Source organism: Miscanthus floridulus, chromosome 17, assembly GCF_019320115.1.
Source record: "Miscanthus floridulus cultivar M001 chromosome 17, ASM1932011v1, whole genome shotgun sequence".
Taxonomy (NCBI): Eukaryota; Viridiplantae; Streptophyta; class Magnoliopsida; order Poales; family Poaceae; genus Miscanthus; species Miscanthus floridulus.
The window spans coordinates 75505800-75515532 of NC_089596.1; the positions used below are offsets into that span (position 1 = coordinate 75505800).

Below are 9733 nucleotides of genomic sequence, written 5' to 3' on the forward strand. Positions count from 1 at the left end.
TCTCCCCCGACGAACAGGCCGGCGCCGGCAGCATCTTCTATGGGGAGCGGCTGGCTGCTACCCATGACCATAGGCACCAGGCTGATGGCTTGGGACAGGGCGACAAGGAAAAACCAGATGTGCGGAGAAGGGATCGTCGTCGATTTGGTATAAACCAGATCCTCCGTGGAACGCAGAGGCAGAAGTTGAGGTCGTGGACGAGAGGTGAATCCCACGGCGCTCCTCCGTGGCACGGGCTTGCGGCTGCTGTGCGCGGTAGGGAGTGAGGAGGCGGTGGCGTGGGCGAGTGCGGGTGAGGACGGTGTGGTAGACGCGGCGCCTATGCGACGAGCGGACGGAAGGAAGAGGAGGCGGTGGCGTGGGCAACCGCGGGGCTGAGGGAAAGGGAGGAGGGAGCGTGATTGGTCATGGCAAGAGGAAGGAGCGCGACTGAAGGCGGCATCTCGCGAGGGGAGGGAGCGTTGGTCCACGCGCCTGGGGAGCGTGCGCCTGGGGAAGTGAGCGCGCAAGGTTTTGTTTCGGACGAAGGGAGCGGAGCGAACGATGATTTGTTTCGCACGCCTGTCAACGATTCTCTTATGAATATTTTAGTTGTAGAGATTTATTTTTTTACACCATGAGAGATTTTTGTACAGGGGGTTTGTTTGACATAGCGCCACGTCAATCACGAAAAGCGAAAATAAACTTTTAGATAGTTTGGAAAGGTAAACCAGACAAACATTATTTTTATTTTTATTTAAAAAATATGCATTTAAAAATACTAAAATCTGGTTAACCTAGAAAATTTATAAAAAAGTTTATTTGAGCTTAGAAAATCATGAAAACCAGTTTCACAGTTTGCTAAAAAAAATCATATTATATCTTATCTTATGGTGTCTAAGTTAAAACTATTTAAATCTTATATAGACTTATTTTGCTTTTTTACTTTGTAGTAGATGCTCTCGTATCTATTATAGTTATTCTATTTCAAAGACCCGGACTCGAGCAAGAATGTATATGAAAAGGTACAAGTGACTTTGATAACAATATAATAGTGTCATGACCACAATTTTAGGCCCTATTTGACATCATGCAAGCAAGAGCAAATCGAGGATTTATGTTTCAACGATGTTTTGCGTGGTTGTACACTTGACACTCTCACAAGTGCGATTGAGCCTGGCGACCCACCAAAATTTTATTCAAAGCAAGTCGATTATACCAAACCTGGAGCCCGCCCCTATTCGGAAACTGAAAATCCATGGATGTTCCACTTGGGAAAAGCAGCCAAGGCGGTTCAATCATGCAGTTCGAGACCCCGGGCAGCAACGGAGAGAATCTGGCGACCAGAGCAGCCAGAACACCGTATTATACCATCGGGCATCGGGCATCATTCGCTACGACGGCGAAGGAGAATCCTTCTTCCCATCGCATCGCACTTGCCAGTCGACTCGCCACCATGGTTAGTGGCAGTGGGATTCCACCGCGTCGCCCCACCAGGCACCAGCACGCTGCCCACGAGAGAATCGGCTAGAAAAGCAAGCAGACAAGATCAGAAATTCCCCCACCTGAGTGAGCTAGCCTACAGGGGAGTGATGCTCGCCGAGTTGCATCGCACGAACGCGTCCGCACTTCCACCCAGTTAAAAGTTAAAACCGAGAGATTCGGGTCGATCTCCTCCTGGATCTGAATACCCAGACGCGATCACACACCGACACCACACCAGAAACCTCGTCGAGGAGAAGCGGTCCTAATGAATCATATTGAGCACCAAGCCTGGTAGCCACTGCCGATCTAGTGATGAGGCCACTGGACTGCAGGGCTCGTCCTGCCTGCCACCGTTCTGGGAGGCGAGAGCCCCTCGTGTGGCACCGGGAATGACTGCCGGGTCACAATGCATCCCATCATTTCTCGCGCTCATGCCGTCCAAGCAAGCCACAAATGCGCTTTGTTTCCTGTCCTGGAAGAAAAAGTGTGTGGATCCATTATTCACTCATGGTCACTCATGGTCCAGTTCTGTGCACTCAGCTCAGACACACTCTTTTTATTTATCGGAGACTGAGTATAGCCCCGTTGTGCGACACTACCTCAGCAGTACTTTTCAGCGAGCGAACGGAACCTGTACCCTAAGTCACATACTCACCTGCAGCTGCAGACAGAGGAGATCATTCCTTCACCCAGTCACACTCATCATGGGTTCATATTTGATGCGCCGGCCCTTTCTTCTTCATCACATGTCCTAGCTGTACTGCTCCTCCTTGTGGCTACATAAATGTGCACTCTTCGTCCACGGAGAAAGTGTTCGACCTTATTTATATACTAGTCCATCACGCGCGCATTCGCGCGCCGGCGATTAAACGGAAATCAAACCGTGCAGGTAACATCGTTTATACCTTGAAATTGATGGGATGGTAAAACCTAGATTTTGCCGTCTTCCAGAAATAAGATGTTCAACTCGAGCAATTCCCATGAGAACAAGAACACTGGATGAAAGACAATCTACATATTCAGAGAAAACTAATGATGGGCAACCTACTGGTCTTGTCCTCAATTCACTCTATGAAACATAGTTTTTTTTTCACAGATGCATAGTAGCCTCATAAGTGGCCTGCATAAGATTCATGAAAACATATTCCAGTTTTCAGAACTAAGAATCTCTGATGTCTACTATTTTCATAAATAGCGGCGGCAGGCTAGTTCATTCATTGAGAATACACAGCGAGGTACTTACGATGCTTTTTATGGTCATACTCCTAGATTAATTAGAAAAGGCACTGAACTAAGCAAAAACATATATGTATTCTGAGTTGGAATAACTTCCATAGAAAAAACAAATGAATATCTTCATAAGGTAGGAATTAACTGAATATATTTGTTTTCTTAAGCGTATCTAATTTGGAACTGAATGATGTAAGAGAGACATGGAAAAGCAGCGATGACTTGAGAAGGTTTTTTTAACCCAAATGTTTACAGTAAGTTAGCAATACGTACCTAAATTATGGGAATAAAATTAAGAAAACAAGAAGCCAGTGCAGCACATATTAGTTGCCATTTAAGCGGTGTTGACAACCGCTTAGAACTACGAACTCCGAAATGTCCACTGCTCGTACCTCTAAGATATAACAACCATAAAATGTCATGGCATTCAATCATGATAAACACGATCTGTAGATGGAAGAACAATAGTAGTAGTTAATGAGACTACTGGGTGAAAGCCAATTCACTTCTAGAAGAGGAAACCAGAAGTAAGGAAAACCTGTTTTGAACGAAAAGAATATCTAACCTCAACCATAATAAAGACCTGATTCGAATGTGATAGAAACGCGTTGGATCTCGTACTGTGCATATGGTGTTGGAGAGGCAACATCAAAGTTGATCTGAGCGTAATAAACTATCAGTATGCCGCAACATAACATAGATGTCGTAGTGTCTAATTAGATGAGTCTTGCGATATGGTAAGAAAACTAAGTGCCTCGTAAAGATAACATGCTGAAATGGGGATGTACCTGAAATCTTTTAGTTTAAAGGTTGCCATCTCTATAGAAGCATTGGATGTCATTGGCCTCTCTGTAACTATTTAGAAAGACAGACCATAATCAGACAAGGTAAACAATGACCTGATTAACAACAAATCAAAATCTGAGAACGAAGGGCAGCAAGAGGTAGGCTGAAAAATGAACCAAACAAAATCATCTGATCTCTTGTGGGTGTGTAAGCATAAAACGGAGTTAAAAAGCAGCATAGGAAAAAAAAAAGCAAACTGTTGGCACATGTAGAGAAGAATATAGATACGAGGAGAGTTATGTACTGGGGAAAACTGTAATAGATCGCATCGGACCGAACATAGGAAAGGAGATGCTACATGAACATGCTGTGGAGCTTTGAAGATCATCAACCTATGTTCCCAGGTAATATGAGAGGTCATTTTTATCACAGGCTTTAGACTACCAAAGAATTTCATCATGTGGACGACTGTCACATGACAGTGTGACATCACTATATGAGCCATCAGAAACCAACAATAGGATGCATATACCACTGAAATCTGCTGTGAATTTGAAGTATAAAGCAGCATACGTGCGTGGAATTGTTTAGGTAAATGTGTGGCATTAGAATAACATATTACATAGTTGTAGGCCAAATTAGCAAGAGCGAATCTGTTGTAAGATATCCTAGGAAGCTATGACATGATAGGGAGACATCACTATATGTGGCATCAGCAAAAGCAATAGGTTTCACATGCATATAGTACTCAACACAAATTTTAAAACTTGGGAAATTATGTGCTGTTCATGTGTCCATTCCCTTTGTTGTCTTCAACATTCAAAAAACAAACTCATAGTTCATAAACAATGCATCCAGTGCAGCTTCATAGACAGTGCATCCAGTGCAGCATCCAAAAGGGGAAAAAATGCACCAAATTTGCGCTAGGCTTACGAATCATGAACCAGTTGACATGCTTTGATGTACAGGGAAGCTAAATTAAATGGACTGCCAATCGAGCTGCAGCGGCGCCAACACGAAGATAACAGTAGAGGACAAGGGAGATGGTACCGGCAGCAGGCATTGGTGGCAGTTGCTGGTCTTGTGGGAGGTGATAGCCGTCCACTGCAGCCAAGGCAGACTGCAATAGGAGCGCGCCGGGGAGCAAGCCGGCGAAGCAGAGCCACCACGCTGGGACAGCGTCAGTTGGGGCCTAGGCAAGGCTACCACGGCGTGAGGGGCGTCCGTGCCAGGGCTGCCACGTCCGGAGCCGCCGCGCGGAGGGGTGCCTATGCCGGGACTGCCGCGGCCGAGGGCCGCCGCGCCAGGGAGGCAGCGCAAGCTGCAGTGCCGGCCAACCACCTGTGCAAAGGGGAGATGAATGGAGAGAGGACTTGGGGAGGAGCGATGAGACGGATTAGGAGGAGGAGAGGGTGAGGTACCAGGAGGTATGGCCGACGAGCTGAGCCACGGGCGAAACCCTAGGTTGGCGTCACCGTCGCGGCGGTGGCTGGCCGGCCAGGCCAACAAAACCCTAGGTTGCCGCCACCGTCGCGGCGGTGGGTGTCCGGCCAGGCGAAGGCGCCGATCCGGGGGCGGATAGGCGGAGGCGGCATCCGTCGGTGGCAACCTCGCCGGGAGGCAGCCTGACCGAGGGTGGGGGCGGATGCGTCGCTCAGCGGGTTGGGGACGGTGCAGCCGAGGAGAAGCGTCAGGGAGAAGAAGCTTGGGGAAGGAGAAGCAGAAGCCAGATAATATATATGTTTCTGCAGATTCGGACGGGAAGCTGGAGCAGGACGCAAAAAAGCAGCAAAACCTATAGAGGATGACGAGAAGCTACAAGAAGCAGCTCCAAACGGAAGCGACTACAATCAATCTAGACCGCACGACGAGAGATCGGACGGACGAAAAAAACAGGGCGACTGTAGACCGTCTAGGTCGGCGGCCAAACTCTCCCGATTTGATAATAAGAGATAAAAAAAGAAGTGGGGCGAAAAAAGCTCAACCTAAAGAAGCTCAACAGAGCAGCTTTGTTGCTGACATAAAAAGGGGCACACACATGTACAATGATTCTCCCATCAGACATAACCACCGTACTTCAACGCGGCAAACATGGGCGGCGCGTTTGCAGATCATATGCCATGACCCATGATGACCGGTGACCAAACCAACTGTAATAAAACCAGAGCTAGCAAGGCTCCATCATGCGAAGTCAAGCTTCGTTTTCACCGAGCAGGCTAATAATACAGCCAACGAGCCATAAAAATATTTATAGTTTTCTCTGAGCTCACTCATATAGTAATTAGCTTTTTACTACATGATCCATTTGTTTCTCTAACAAAGTTTCTCGATTCTTGTGTTTAAACCGGCTAAGCTTACCTCCACTTCTCTTATCTTCTCTCTTCTCCACCTCAATACTCAGCCGGTTTCCAGCCATGCTATTATGGCCCCGTTCGCGTGTTCTTAAACCCAGCTCGATCCGCTTCTTTTTTCATCCAGAACAATGTTTTTCCTCTCATAAATTCCTCCAGATTTATCCAGATTCCTCTAAATTCCTCCAGACAAACAGGGCCTATACTTGCTCTTGTATAACAACGCAAGTACCCATGCTGCCATGCACATGCACTAGCTCGAAAACAATTCATTCACGTTAAGGGCGGAATCTTTTGCACATTACACGAATGGCACCAACCGTGGTGCCAGCAGGTTTAACATACATGCGAAGAAGTCCGGTTGTTCCAGGTTAACAGGAAGCAGAATACAACCATGCGAGAAAACAACAGAAAGCAAAAGCATCAAACTAAAATCCTACGGCCAAATGCATCTCTCTCCTCTTGTGCATTTCCAGCTCCGGACTGTTCCATTGCTTCTACGGCGTCTAATTTACTCGCAGGCCAATTTGGTGTCGAAGCTACTCAAACAGATGGCGAAAGCCTGGAAGGCCGAGAGCGGGTAGCGGTAGTCCATCGTGAACATATCCTTCGCCACCTTACCGAACTGGAGAATGATCTTATCTTGGTCTTGCGGAGCAGGCTGTGACTGGGGTTGGAGCCCCAGCGGCGGCAGGGGTAGGGGCCTGGCTTGGCGCGGCGATCAGCTGGAAATTCTTCACCGAGGCGATGGTTACACGGCCACGGAAGTTGAGGCACCAGCACTGCAGCTGTTCGTGCCATCTTGGGGCCTTGTTGCGGAGCACGAGCGCCCTCTCCTTGTTCTGTCCCTCTTCGTCGCCAGCTATGGCGCCTCCGGCAATGTCAGAAAAGCGGGCGCTGCTGAAGTCACGGGAGCTGCTGAAGTCCATGGACGGGTCCATGATGGATGACTTGGAGAAGGAGGTGGTGCTGCGAAAGGACTCCTCTAATGCCCGGGGCAGAATCTGCTCAGGCTGTCCAGGGACTATGCCACCGGGCTCAACTGCGAAGGCAGGTATGGAGTGCATGACGCAGTGCATCCGCCTAGGACCTCTCGTGCCAAGAACATTTAGCTCGTACGTCACCTGAGCTATGTTGTAGCTACCAGTTGGCACCTTAGGGGAGACCTTCTTGGAGTTGAATCTTCGGCTTGTCCGGCCAGCATGAGGGACTACAGCCCCACTATAAGGGGGCTGTGTGTCAGAGATTATAAATTTTGTGCCGAGGAAGTTTGACCTGGAAATGACAAGAAATACATCAATTAGCTGACACAATCAAATAAACCAGGCAAAAACAAGAAAGGCTACCCATTCACTTGCATTTCAATTCTATTACCTCAGCTTTCCAATATATGTGCTGCTAGATCTTGATATGTTGTCAGCATCCATCGAGATAATATACTCCGTGCAGGTTGTTTTGCGGTTCCTTTTAGCTGATAAGAGGAACTTGCCATTCTCCATAAGTACAGCTGATGCAGAAAAGTAAGGCGAATCAACAATTACATTCCGAATCGAAGAAATGTTGGGCAGAAATGACGGAAAGACACAGGCAGAACAGAGGACCAGAATGTCGACTTGATGCTAGCAGATATTTGCCAAAATATCAATCATCGTAGGGATTCAAAAAACAATAAACGATCTACTCATACAAGCAAAAGAAAGGCACAACATACCAGTGCTCAGGCACAAGTAGAGATGATATGTGGACTTTGATTTATCTCGCTTTATGAAACACTGAATCATTCTATCGCGAGGCCCAGGCTGTGAAGACAAACATTATCAAATGTTAGTAATAATATGAAAGACATAAGAATAAGTATTGGGAAGTGCTATCATTAGGTACATAATATCATTCACAAAAGCATTCAGGTAATCAGGTCAAGGATTTAAGCATACCTGCTTTAGAGAGACTGGGAACGTAAGCTTCCCACTGAATTCCGGGCTCAGCACAATCTCCCGGCACATCTCCCTCCATGCCCGACAAACAGCAGCGCAGGACACAACATGCTTGCGATTTGGCCAGGTACTCTCACTTAGCCTCCAGCCTCCGGATCACATCACGGAGGAGCTCAGGAGGGAGATTAGCCCAACGGCTCTCCTGAATTATGAGATCCGTATCACGGAGTTCATGCACCGTGCTCTGAGATTTCCCCCTGTGATGCACGGTGAGCCCAGAAAGGCCAGCGATAGTCACCTCAAAGCTGCGCCGTGACAGGCTACCAAAACTGTCCCGAACATCACGAACGATGCTGCGGAACGACATCTTCGCCAACTAGAACAGCGCAGTAAAGCCTACAAGAATCTTGGGGCTTAGCCTGCGAATATGTAACAGGGAAGGTTCCGACAGCCTTCGTGGCTGCTCCACTGATAGAACAGTGGAGATCACGCCACCCCACAGGGAAATACTGCTTTTGAGTGTGCCTACACGGAGGCAATCGCCGATTTGGACCTGCGCGAAGAAAAGAATCTTAGATGTGAAAGCGTGTGAATAATAGCATAGGTTATGATTATTAATAGATCAATTCCAAGTACAGCTCATCACGATTGAACACACGGGGGGACAGGGTCTCCGAGAGTAAAAAAAAAATGATACATATATCACAACAGAATTTGTGGAGTGCAGCTGCGGGAGAACAGAGAAGGGCAAGAACATTTTAATTCCGGAGAAGTCGCATCAGTGCATCACACACCATGACACCAACCATTCTTGGTGGCATGTTGCAACATTTCGAGAAAGAAACTTCGGCCCCCGTACGGCCAAACCCAGTCCTAGGCTAGAAATTAGGCGCCCCGTGGTCAAAAGATCAAAAGGAACCCCTTTTTCCCCCTGATTCATCAAAGGTGGGAGTGGGTAAAAAAGGAGAGACCTTTTAAGGAACAAATCGAGTAACAAATCGACGGGCTACAAAAAATCGAAAGAGATGGACACAAGATCTAACACTAACAGGTCTGCAACGGAAGCAGCGACAGCAGCAGGCAAGCTCTCGATAACACGAGTACAGAACGGTCTCTTCACCGGCACTGCTAATAAGCGGAATTTCAATATGAGACAGAGGACCCCCGGAACATTTTTGCGAACATCCCGACGAGAAACGCGCAGAAAAAAAAAACGACGCCTCTTCTCACATCACATCCCTACCGCGGGAAATGGACGCATCAGGGAAATCAAGACGGTAAGCCCACAAATCGGACCACCGCGCTCGGGTGAGAGAGAGAACTCACATCAGGGCGTGGCGGAAGGACGCAAATCCCCGATCCGGAGCCTTCCTCCCTCCGCGTCCTTCGGAAGACAGATCGGAGCGCAGGTGGCTCAGATTCCTTCACCGGGGTTAGCTCTTTCCACCTCTGGGCCAGCTTCCCTTCAGACCACGCGACGAGGAGCCAGCCGACAGAGGAAAGGAACGACGGGAGGGTGGAAGTGGGTGGGGTGACTGGTGAGGGAGACGGAGGCCCGGAGCGAACCAGCGAGCGAGGAGGGGAGGGAGACAGGCAAGCGAGGAAGCCGAGAGAGCGCGAGAGACAGAGGGAGGGAGGGAGGGGAAGGAAGCGCACGAGGCGTGTGTTGTTTATTACGGACTATACTGCTCCGCTCCGGTCATCCCGTTCCGTTCCGTTCCGTTTGGGAGATTCTGCCAGTACAGAAGCAGGCGGGCCGGTAGGGGGCCGACCAGCATAACGGCGTCAAGTGTGCGGACTGAGGCCCTGAGCCCTTCTGACTATGCGCCAGGCCCGGGGCCCCCTTTCCTTTTCGGGCCTTGTTTAGATACACTCAAAATTCCAAGTTTTTTCACTCTCTCTCCATCACATCAATTTTTAGCCGTTTGCATGGAGCATTAAATGTAGGTAAAAAAAATAACTAATTGC

General features: G+C 48.3%; 1 pseudogene; it reads right to left on the minus strand.

Annotated features, from left to right (window-relative positions):
- Positions 1-6085: 6085 nt before the first annotated feature.
- On the minus strand, positions 6086-9401 carry LOC136516825 (tubby-like F-box protein 8; annotated as a pseudogene).
- Positions 9402-9733: the final 332 nt, after the last annotated feature.